Consider the following 13,788-nt stretch of genomic DNA (forward strand, 5'->3'; position numbering starts at 1 on the left):
AACTGATACCAGATATATCGGCCAATATCGGTGATATCGGTTTTATCGGTATCGATTTTTTTCGAAACCGATATATGTATCGATACCAAAAAAAAAAAAAACTTTACGAAATGTATATGATTTATCACAATTTACAAATGCACAGATTAGGCTATCAACATTAAAAAATCATTTATTACCATTTACCATAAATCATCAACTTTTTCACTTTTCTAGGTAATATTTTTGGTGTTATAGGGCAGGGGTCGGCAACCTTTTTACCTACACGGGCCATAATTTGTTTCAGTTTTTAATGGAGGGCCGCATACAAAATTAAAATATTAAAAAATATAATTTTAACAAATAATACTAATATATTTACAGATAGCAACAAACATATTATGAATTTAACATTTCAGTTGTGCTTATTAACTAATTTTTAATTAAATACATTAGTAGAGACAATTTAAAAGTTTAAAAATAATTATTAATTAATTCTTGAATGCAATTTAGTATACAAATATTAAGTTACAAGTGTGATTTTTGAGGTTGAATTTTTCCCGCCAATTCATTTATATCCGCTTTTAAATTGGATGTTGATATCCTTAAAACAGCATTCAAGTGTTCATCGCTTAACCGTGAACAATATTTATTATTTCGGAATTTAAGTATTGAGAATGTCTGTTCACAAATATATGTGCTACCAAAAGCAGTAATCATTTTTTTAGCAAAACTTTGATAGGTTGATATAGATTGATATAGATTGATAGGTTATTATAAAACAGTTGAAATTTAAACTTCACGTAGGAATGTTTCGAAACAAACTGCTCTAAGCCAATAAGGCCATAACCAATACGTATTTGTCGTAATCGACGATATATACATTACATAAGATTAGATTACGTTTTCGATCATAGCTTATCTCGCATTGATTAAATATTATTTATATATTTTATAATAATTTAAGCTACAAAATTAAAATTTTAAATACCATGAATTATATTTGGAGGGCTGCAACAAAAAGTTCTGAGGGCCGCATACGGTTAAGTTTTATACTTTTATCAAAATATAACGGATGATGATATCGGTTTAAGGCGTTTAAGCTTTTCTACCGAAAATTTAGCTTTAATATTTCCATATATTATTGGGGATGGGTATTATATCGGAGTGTCAGATACCTGTAAAAATTGGTATCGGCCCATCCCTAGTGTTAACACGTTATCCAAAAACAATGAATTTTTTATTTCATATTTTATTGTTTTTAATAATTATTGTTGTAATATACACATAATATTTATATTCGTCATTAACTATGGAACCAATATCGCCGAACTTAATGTGCTTGTGGTTTACATAGACGATATCATACGGCAATATCGAGAATATTTGAAACACGAAAATTTTAAAATTTTAAATTATTACTCCCAACGTAACCGCTTTGATTATATATTCACATATGGTTTTCACATGAGTTATAATGCTAGAATATCGAATTGTTAGATAAAATAACGAATAACGTATTTGTTTAGGTGTATTCGTGGCTTTGCTACGGTTTGCTGTTTTTTCATGTATTGTACCTAATGTACGATTTAAAAAAATATTAAATTTAAAAATCCGAATCACGAAAGTATTGTATTGAAATCATTTTTAAATACTATTACACATCAATAGAAAACGATCATAAAAAGTATCCAGGCACTAATGTTATAGATTGTCAAAATAATTATTAGCAATAAGCAACCCAACCCAACCATATAGATAATCAGTGATGTTATGTGGGCTCCGACACGATTCGTATGGCAGATATATTTGTCCGATTTAGAAAATGTTTGTACTTGACTGTGTGGACAACCACAGAAAAAAACAATAAAATAAACACTTATATTATTGTTTGACACCCTCGATGCACCAAAAAGGACCACTTTTCTACCAGAAATGCTAATTTGGATTGATACCTAATAGAATATCATTTTGTTGACTACTTATCGACTACAAACACAGAAAATACACACATTATTTAAAATCGATAAAATCATGGATCCGCTCAGATTTTAAACTACAATTTTTTTGTGTTGTATTTATAAAACAGTGTTGATTTGTGTGAAGGTGATAAAACAAAGCGATTACATGTTTTTTATAGTCTGCAGTTCACGTGATTATAAAATTATAATTATTTTGTTCTATTGTTGCGCAATGAGGGACTATCAGCAAATATATAGAGTGAATAGAGTATTAAACTATTACAACTCCACAAAAACCATTCAGATTACAATTATCAACACACACGTAAAATTCAAAATTCGATTCGTATTGCAGATATATATGTCCGATTTAGAAAATTGTTGTACTTGATTGTATCGACAACCACAGAAAAAACTATGTAAAACTAAAATGCATCACAATCAATTGGAAAATTAAATGAAGACCATTTACATTTTAAGTTCTGAACGGAGCCTTGATTGTTCCGGTTCAACGACGACGGCTTGTTATTATATTTTATTTTCCTTACTGCATACGATTATACACGACTATAGTGGCTAAATGTTATAATATGTATATTGTTTGCGGGTTATTAAGATCAGCATCATTGCTGTTCGTTTATGCGTTAGATTCGAGTATTTACTCGTAATTGATGTGTCATTTTTGTTATCAATCATTATAATCATAATATTAGAGCCTGCAGGACTTATATTCTTTAAAAATAGCCAAAATAAGATGCTAATATTTTCTGAAAAAGTTTAAAATATTCTTCCAATATTCTTTAAAAATCATAATAAAATATGCCAAAAATATTCTTTTTTATTATTTTATTCTCAATATGCAACAAAATTACGTAAATAATAAAAGAAACTGAAATAAATACCATATAAAATAGGTACACAATAAAAAATACTTCATGTTAAGAAAAGTTCGATTAAATTATCAATAATAATATTTAATATTTATTTTAAATTTTTAACTATTACAATTTTTGGAAACAGTTGATAACTTTATTTTGTTCCATGTGCTCTGGTGTCATACTTGTGCGACGGTCGGTCAAAATGTTTTTATATGTAGGTACTAAAAGAACGTTCGACCTCAACTGAAGTCACAGGAGCATATTGCAGATCAGTTATCATATTTTTATATACTACAGTTGATTGCAGCACATTATTACGTAGGGTATAACAATCGTATATAAATATATAGTATTTTATCAATATCATATCATTATCACTATTATCGGACATAATATAATTTATATTATTTATGTCACTGCAACCAAAAATATCGAACATCTCTACAAATTAAATGATATATTCTCTTATATTCTTTATTATACGAATTATTCTTTTATCTTGAAATATTCTCAGATATGTAAAAAAAACTTTTGCCATTATTACACTTGTTTCATGATTCGTAAAGATTTCGAACCCCCGTCTGACTGCAAAGACTCGAAAAAAATATGAAAAAGAATAAAGTCCGAGCTCTAATTATGATATACCAATATATAAAGGAATAACTTCGGTATTGATGAAAAATGGCGGTCTACAGTTGATATAATTAGATTCTATAGTTATTACGATGCCATTAGTCAATTTATTTAACAATCGATGTAAAGAATACTATGGTATGTTATTTTAACTATAGGGATGGAACATTATCAGAATTGATACAGTTTTAATAGTGATATACACGTGCCTGTGTTTCATACGTTTAACAATAATTTCATTTAAATATTATTAAAAAAAAAAAAACAATGTGGTATATATTTTTAATACGATTTACGAATTACATGGTATAATTTTATGAGCGTACGACATTTCTAAAAATCTTTTTTACGAATTCAAACCAGTAACCACAATATGTGGATTTCAACTATTTTTCAATGCTGCTTCAAAAGATTGTACACTATGAACGGTTCACGTGATATGCATTTCCACGTACATATCATTTTAAAATATCCATGATACCTAAACTTCTAAATATGTTAACGTATAGTCTAGTATTCTACGATGGTTGTCCATTGAAATAATTTTAAAAATTTAACGTTTCTCGTGAATTTTCATCGTTTTCATGTTGATATTATTCCCGAGAGAGACCCTGCATGTAAGACAATACTTGTTTTAGATCCAGAAATCTGTGATGGCTGCCTACTCATATTAATTACAAAAAATGGTCTGGTATCTTTAATTTGTTGTGGAGTTATATACATTAAAGACAAATCTCGGTGTAATCTATTATAAACGTGCTTATAATCCATCAACATATCATAAGCAATATTAAATTTTTCTTTTTTTAAAATCTAAATTCAATAGTTCTTCCGGATATCTAATACTTTCAATATCAAGCCAAATATTTTTTAAATTACAATTATCAAACTGTATTGGATCTCTTAATTGATTATCTAGCTTATCTGTTTGGAAAGCTATGATAGCAAACAAAGGATTATTCATATTTCTGTACATATATGTTATGTCTTTGGTTAGTGTTTTACCACTAATATTTCTTTCTTCAATACATTGCCATGATTTGAATATAAACATATATTCGTTTCTTTTAGACAGTAAAGTTAGTTCATTTATCAACTTTGTTTTATTCAAATCATCATAAGTCACAATTGGTATTCTAATAAGTAATTCATCAATAACAATTTTTCCAACACCAGCTAGATCACCTTTTTCATTTTTATCTCTAAATAAAGCATCATTGTCAGAACGTCTTAAAAAACTTATTTCAAAATCCCCTTTATATACTGGATACCTATTCTATATCAGTAGTATAAATATGTATGTTCTGGAGCACCTCCCCCTTAAATTTTACATGTAAAAGGATAGACACCTCAGTATAGGCAATTCGAAGTACATGCACCTCCCAAACGTGTATTAATTACTCAATATAGGCAATACGCAACACATATTAACCTAAATGAATCACGACCGCCGCCCGATCGCGTACGTGCGCGATCTACATTTTACCACTTCCCCATAAAATACATTACCTCCCCTATTATGCCCCTTTTAAAAAAAAATATTTAATATTCTGACATACATTTGTATATACTAAATCGGTCACTTGACCGACATATTTTTTTCCCTTACCGATCAAATATATGACCACCCCTTCATATACACATACACACACACACACACACACACACACACACACACACACACACACACACACACACACACACACACACACACACACACACACACACACACACACACATACACATATATTTTACAATAAACATCTCGCTAAAGCATACGTTATACACCCGAATGTATCACACACACACACACACTCACCTACACACACAAACACATACACACACACACACGTTTCCAGTATTCCAAATAATACACAACCACCTACCCAGCCGCCCAGACCTTTGTTCATTCAATTACACACACATTGAACTCTTACACATTAGTCTTATATAATATAAACATTAAAACATTCCAATCCAATAGACTACCAACCTATATTATATTTTCACCCCCGCTACCCATCCTCACGCCTTATAATATAACAATATTGTACGACTACAACACGCCTGTACTAGCCTGTACAGACATGTCCGAGTATTGTCAATGAATTTCAGCCAGAAAGTAGTGCATAGAGCAATATGAAATCAGTCAGTGTACTACCGTCCAAGTGTCACATCGTGTTATGTTTCAGATTTCTTAAGTGTTTTTAAAGTGTATACAGATATTCAGTGGCGTAGCCAGGGGGGGTTTTGGGTGTTATAACCCTCCCCCTCAGATGTATTTATATCAAAAATATAATGTTTATAATATAGGAATACAATCATTTGGTCGTGGTAAAATGTATTCTGTTATTAAACCCCCCCCCCCCCCCCCTAAAAAAAATCCTGGCTACGCCACTGCAGATATTATAAAAATTAAATTATTGTCATTCTACGTCTTTATTGAACACCGTATTTCATTTTTCTACTACTAGTTCTGATATTAGCGCATGCGTTAACTCGCTTAGATTAAACTATTTCACACTTTTTATTTAAAGCATAATATATTTTTCTTTAATTCATTATCCATCTATTCGTTGAAGGGTAAAGTCTTGTTTCGCGAGTTAATCTACTGTTCTTTAGTTTTCATTAAGCGTAATCATGTTTGTGTGTAGTATATGTGATAAAACCTTTACTAGGAACAGTAGTCTACACAGACATACCAAGTTACACGATGTATCCAATAAGATTTCATGCAGTATATGCTCGGAAATATTCACGCGAAAAGATAACCTCATCAGACATAGCAAGGATAAACATCGTAAGTATTTTTTTAAACTATAAACAGATTTATTAGATACACTATAAGTATAATCAAGACTGCGTATATTATCATGTTTAATTATTACATTAAAACATATTAATACGTTATAGTAATAAATAATATAGGTGTTAAACAAAATGTAGTTTATTCGATGAATTATTTAATCAAGTACCTATCTAATTAATAATAATACTATTTTCAGGTTCAAATATTGTAATTCAACAACAACCAACCATAACCAAGCGAGAAATTCAAGATTTTTTTAAACCAGCTGAACACATTTACGATTACGATGGTAGATATCTTATTCATATATTAATTTACCTTCTATGATATAATATATATCTTCATATATCTTTCAAATATATTTTAAATAATCTGATAATATTTCCGATAAACATAATTAAAGTAATAAATAGTTATTACTATTATCATTACGAACGCCAGCGTATATATCTTACTGTTACTATATTATTTCATGCTACACAAAATAACGTTGTGTATTATTACTATAACTGAGAGCTCTATATCATATTTGTTTTTTTTTTTTACTTTTACACCTATAATATATAATATATATATATATTGCAGATACATGTATATAATACTAGAGCTTGTTACCTACATCCTTTTATTAATGTTTATTTTTAAAAATCGTACCTATTTTCTATATGATAAACACATCACTAACATTTTTTTTAAAATTCTTAATTCTTGTTCAGGTACTTTTACTAAAAACGTTTATATTTATAACAACTATTTACCTCTTCACATATCTTTTATATATTATTAAAAACTTTTATAGATTTTCAATCTGTAATACACACTTCTATAATGTTTAGTAATACATTACTATTTTTTTTTCAGTTCAATCTCGCAATGGTCATAAGCGCCCTTATCATACGGAAAATTCTAGCGATGCAGCAAATGCTAAAAAGACACGCATGAGCATTGTCAAGGCACGAGGATTCATTAAGACAGGCACATCGTTATCGAATAAAATCAATTGGTATTACGTGAAAAATACAGATAATTTTTAGAATCAATAAAAAAAGACTTAATAGAACTACTCAAATCACTTTCGGTAACACATCCAATCAAATATAATTTAAAATTGGAAGCAACATATAACCGTCCGAACGTTGAAAATTCAGAAGAAAATCGAGCATTTAAGACCTCAGCCAAGGAAATTTTCATGAATACAGATATCGAAGGTAAAATTAATCAAGATTTTGTCAATCTTTTGCTTGAAGAAGAAATTTATACTTCTAAAGGAAGTGGATTTACGTTACAATCAATAGATGGTTAGACTGTTAGGAGTATATAGTTATTCGCCTATGGGTGGTTCGTCTTATATTACACTTCCAGATGACATAAAAAATAAAAAAGCAATTATCAACCCCCAAAACTCAGACCAACAGTGTTTTAAGTTGGCAATCCTAGCAAGACATGTTTCGGGTAATGCCAAAAATCAAGTGGCTGATTATACATCGCTCGAGGACAAATATAACTTTTGTGGTTTAAAATTCCCAACACCTGTGAAGGAAATAAAAACATTTGAAAAAAATAATCCGAAAGTATCAGTCAACGTTTTTGGATTAAAAAAAGAAAAGAATAAAAAACATATTATTTACCCACTTAAAGTTGTGGATGAAGAAAAAAATGACCATTTTGATCTATTGCTAATTACCAACGGAGATAAAAGTCACTACACATTCATCTCAAATTTTTCTCGTCTTATTAGAGCACAAAAAACATCACACACCGAAAATGTTGTATTTTGCAAACGTTGCTTCACCAGTTTTGACAATATACATACAAAATATAAATTAAAAGGTCAGGCAGGGCTTGAACAACATAAGTTGATATGTGGAGCACACAAACCAATTCTACCCAAGATGCCTGATCCCGGTACATTGTTAGAATTCGATGGGTGGAGTAACACTCAAAGACATCCGTTCGCGATATATGCTGATTTCGAGGCCCTTCTTGTATCCATCAGATCATTCAGCCATAAAATACGAACAATCAAATCCAAAAAAATATGCTTCAACCGACAAGATGATAAGCGGATAGCACATACCGATAGAATACATACCTACGCTCATGGACATTTTAAATTCGATTGTTAATTGTTTAAAAAAATATATATATATTCACATAATTATAATTATATTTAATTGTATAAATGTTTAAATTATTTTTTTTATTTAGTGTAATATCTCTGTAAATATTAACTAGTTTATTATTTTGTAAAACATCTTTGTAGATTTTATTTTGTAAAATATCTCAATAAATATTAAATTGTTTTTGTAATAAAGTCTCTTACCATATTTAAAATCTTTTTTTTTTGTTATTTTTTTTATTATTGATATACTGTTGTCTTTCCTCACATGTATAATTTTTTACTTTTGAACTCTAAATTAATATACACTGTAAAGGTACATGTATGCTAGAACAGTAAAAATATACGGTTAAGTGTCATGGTATCATTATAATGTTAAATGTATATGGTAAATTAACTTACCATGGAATGCTGAGATGTGTTTTGCTCTATCATATTGGTCAAGAATAGAACATTGATTTTTTTTATATAAAGTATGAGTTCACTATTTTGTTCATGCTCAACCATATCCTATATCATTTATACGATTTTCCATCAATGTAACATAGAAACTGATAATCAGTTTCATATAGAAATTGCAGAGTGTAAGATTATCACTATTCACCATCCTATCATATGCTTTAATATTTATTTATTTATTTATTACCAAATACACGGGATAAACCCTTTAGAACATAATATATACACATTAATGTATTATATCATCGAATGGATATATTTTCAGCACAAATGTCTTCACGTATTTAATGATAGTACAATTTGACACAAATATATGAGTTTCTATGTTACATTGATGGAAAATCGTATAAATGATATAGGATATGGTTGAGCATGAACAAAATAGTGAACTCATACTTTATATAAAAAAAATCAATGTTCTATTCTTGACCAATATGATAGAGCAAAACACATCTCAGCATTCCATGGTAAGTTAATTTACCATATACATTTAACATTATAATGATACCATGACACTTAACCGTATATTTTTACTGTTCTAGCATACATGTACCTTTACAGTGTATATTAATTTAGAGTTCAAAAGTAAAAAATTATACATGTGAGGAAAGACAACAGTATATCAATAATAAAAAAAATAACAAAAAAAAAAGATTTTAAATATGGTAAGAGACTTTATTACAAAAACAATTTAATATTTATTGAGATATTTTACAAAATAAAATCTACAAAGATGTTTTACAAAATAATAAACTAGTTAATATTTACAGAGATATTACACTAAATAAAAAAAATAATTTAAACATTTATACAATTAAATATAATTATAATTATGTGAATATATATATATTTTTTTAAACAATTAACAATCGAATTTAAAATGTCCATGAGCGTAGGTATGTATTCTATCGGTATGTGCTATCCGCTTATCATCTTGTCGGTTGAAGCATATTTTTTTGGATTTGATTGTTCGTATTTTATGGCTGAATGATCTGATGGATACAAGAAGGGCCTCGAAATCAGCATATATCGCGAACGGATGTCTTTGAGTGTTACTCCACCCATCGAATTCTAACAATGTACCGGGATCAGGCATCTTGGGTAGAATTGGTTTGTGTGCTCCACATATCAACTTATGTTGTTCAAGCCCTGCCTGACCTTTTAATTTATATTTTGTATGTATATTGTCAAAACTGGTGAAGCAACGTTTGCAAAATACAACATTTTCGGTGTGTGATGTTTTTTGTGCTCTAATAAGACGAGAAAAATTTGAGATGAATGTGTAGTGACTTTTATCTCCGTTGGTAATTAGCAATAGATCAAAATGGTCATTTTTTTCTTCATCCACAACTTTAAGTGGGTAAATAATATGTTTTTTATTCTTTTCTTTTTTTAATCCAAAAACGTTGACTGATACTTTCGGATTATTTTTTTCAAATGTTTTTATTTCCTTCACAGGTGTTGGGAATTTTAAACCACAAAAGTTATATTTGTCCTCGAGCGATGTATAATCAGCCACTTGATTTTTGGCATTACCCGAAACATGTCTTGCTAGGATTGCCAACTTAAAACACTGTTGGTCTGAGTTTTGGGGGTTGATAATTGCTTTTTTATTTTTTATGTCATCTGGAAGTGTAATATAAGACGAACCACCCATAGGCGAATAACTATATACTCCTAACAGTCTAACCATCTATTGATTGTAACGTAAATCCACTTCCTTTAGAAGTATAAATTTCTTCTTCAAGCAAAAGATTGACAAAATCTTGATTAATTTTACCTTCGATATCTGTATTCATGAAAATTTCCTTGGCTGAGGTCTTAAATGCTCGATTTTCTTCTGAATTTTCAACGTTCGGACGGTTATATGTTGCTTCCAATTTTAAATTATATTTGATTGGATGTGTTACCGAAAGTGATTTGAGTAGTTCTATTAAGTCTTTTTTTATTGATTCTAAAAATTATCTGTATTTTTCACGTAATACCAATTGATTTTATTCGATAACGATGTGCCTGTCTTAATGAATCCTCGTGCCTTGACAATGCTCATGCGTGTCTTTTTAGCATTTGCTGCATCGCTAGAATTTTCCGTATGATAAGGGCGCTTATGACCATTGCGAGATTGAACTGAAAAAAAAATAGTAATGTATTACTAAACATTATAGAAGTGTGTATTACAGATTGAAAATCTATAAAAGTTTTTAATAATATATAAAAGATATGTGAAGAGGTAAATAGTTGTTATAAATATAAACGTTTTTAGTAAAAGTACCTGAACAAGAATTAAGAATTTTAAAAAAAATGTTAGTGATGTGTTTATCATATAGAAAATAGGTACGATTTTTAAAAATAAACATTAATAAAAGGATGTAGGTAACAAGCTCTAGTATTATATACATGTATCTGCAATATATATATATATTATATATTATAGGTGTAAAAGTAAAAAAAAAAAACAAATATGATATAGAGCTCTCAGTTATAGTAATAATACACAACGTTATTTTGTGTAGCATGAAATAATATAGTAACAGTAAGATATATACGCTGGCGTTCGTAATGATAATAGTAATAACTATTTATTACTTTAATTATGTTTATCGGAAATATTATCAGATTATTTAAAATATATTTGAAAGATATATGAAGATATATATTATATCATAGAAGGTAAATTAATATATGAATAAGATATCTACCATCGTAATCGTAAATGTGTTCAGCTGGTTTAAAAAAATCTTGAATTTCTCGCTTGGTTATGGTTGGTTGTTGTTGAATTACAATATTTGAACCTGAAAATAGTATTATTATTAATTAGATAGGTACTTGATTAAATAATTCATCGAATAAACTACATTTTGTTTAACACCTATATTATTTATTACTATAACGTATTAATATGTTTTAATGTAATAATTAAACATGATAATATACGCAGTCTTGATTATACTTATAGTGTATCTAATAAATCTGTTTATAGTTTAAAAAAATACTTACGATGTTTATCCTTGCTATGTCTGATGAGGTTATCTTTTCGCGTGAATATTTCCGAGCATATACTGCATGAAATCTTATTGGATACATCGTGTAACTTGGTATGTCTGTGTAGACTACTGTTCCTAGTAAAGGTTTTATCACATATACTACACACAAACATGATTACGCTTAATGAAAACTAAAGAACAGTAGATTAACTCGCGAAACAAGACTTTACCCTTCAACGAATAGATGGATAATGAATTAAAGAAAAATATATTATGCTTTAAATAAAAAGTGTGAAATAGTTTAATCTAAGCGAGTTAACGCATGCGCTAATATCAGAACTAGTAGTAGAAAAATGAAATACGGTGTTCAATAAAGACGTAGAATGACAATAATTTAATTTTTATAATATCTGCAGTGGCGTAGCCAGGATTTTTTTTAGGGGGGGGGGGGGGTTTAATAACAGAATACATTTTACCACGACCAAATGATTGTATTCCTATATTATAAACATTATATTTTTGATATAAATACATCTGAGGGGGAGGGTTATAACACCCAAAACCCCCCCTGGCTACGCCACTGAATATCTGTATACACTTTAAAAACACTTAAGAAATCTGAAACATAACACGATGTGACACTTGGACGGTAGTACACTGACTGATTTCATATTGCTCTATGCACTACTTTCTGGCTGAAATTCATTGACAATACTCGGACATGTCTGTACAGGCTAGTACAGGCGTGTTGTAGTCGTACAATATTGTTATATTATAAGGCGTGAGGATGGGTAGCGGGGGTGAAAATATAATATAGGTTGGTAGTCTATTGGATTGGAATGTTTTAATGTTTATATTATATAAGACTAATGTGTAAGAGTTCAATGTGTGTGTAATTGAATGAACAAAGGTCTGGGCGGCTGGGTAGGTGGTTGTGTATTATTTGGAATACTGGAAACGTGTGTGTGTGTGTATGTGTTTGTGTGTGTAGGTGAGTGTGTGTGTGTGTGTGATACATTCGGGTGTATAACGTATGCTTTAGCGAGATGTTTATTGTAAAATATATGTGTATGTGTGTGTGTGTGTGTGTGTGTGTGTGTGTGTGTGTGTGAGAGTTGCGCGTATGCGTGTATGTGTATATGAAGGGGTGGTCATATATTTGATCGGTATGGGAAAAAAATATGTCGGTCAAGTGACCGATTTAGTATATACAAATGTACGTCAGAATATTAAATATTTTTTTTTTTTAAAGGGGCATAATAGGGGAGGTAATGTATTTTATGGGGAAGTGGTAAAATGTAGATCGCGCACGTACGCGATCGGGCGGCGGTCGTGATTCATTTAGGTTAATATGTGTTGCGTATTGCCTATATTGAGTAATTAATACACGTTTGGGAGGTGCATGTACTTCGAATTGCCTATACTGAGGTGTCTATCCTTTTACATGTAAAATTTAAGGGGGAGGTGCTCCAGAACATACATATTTATACTACTTATATCTTTAAAAAATTCTAAACATAAATTAGACAATTTGCCAACAGCACTAAAATAACCACCTTTATTAAATTTTGACTGAAATCCACTATTTATTGTGGGACCACTAATATTTGCAGAATAACTAACTGTACCTTTAATTAAATTACATCTTCCAACATTATCAATTCTATCTATTTCTTTACTATGTTTTTTAACACAAATCCATTCAAACAAAAATGAAACAAAATTATCAACTAACAATATTTTTGAACCTGATGGATAATTACAACCATCTTCTTGTAAAACACGGCCAAAAATCTGATATTTTGCTTTTTTAATATTTAAAAAACTATTTTCTTCCTTTATATTAAAAGTTGTTATCTAATTTTCAGAATTCAGATTAGATATAGATATAGGCCTGTCGCCGCCGCGACAACGCGCCATAGTACCAACGACCACACACACACACACACACACACACAATCACCTG

General features: G+C 29.6%; 2 pseudogenes; one reads left to right on the plus strand and one right to left on the minus strand.

Annotated features, from left to right (window-relative positions):
• The first annotated feature begins 6,025 nt into the window (after positions 1 to 6,025).
• Positions 6,026 to 8,420, plus strand: LOC149056608 (uncharacterized; annotated as a pseudogene).
• A 1,246-nt stretch (positions 8,421 to 9,666) lies between these two features.
• On the minus strand, positions 9,667 to 12,061 carry LOC149056609 (uncharacterized; annotated as a pseudogene).
• Between the last annotated feature and the right edge of the window lie 1,727 nt (positions 12,062 to 13,788).

This window comes from Diuraphis noxia, unplaced genomic scaffold (genome assembly GCF_037042655.1).
Source record: "Diuraphis noxia isolate RWA-SAM2 unplaced genomic scaffold, SU_Dnox_SAM2 contig0003, whole genome shotgun sequence".
NCBI classification, from domain to species: domain Eukaryota; kingdom Metazoa; phylum Arthropoda; class Insecta; order Hemiptera; family Aphididae; genus Diuraphis; species Diuraphis noxia.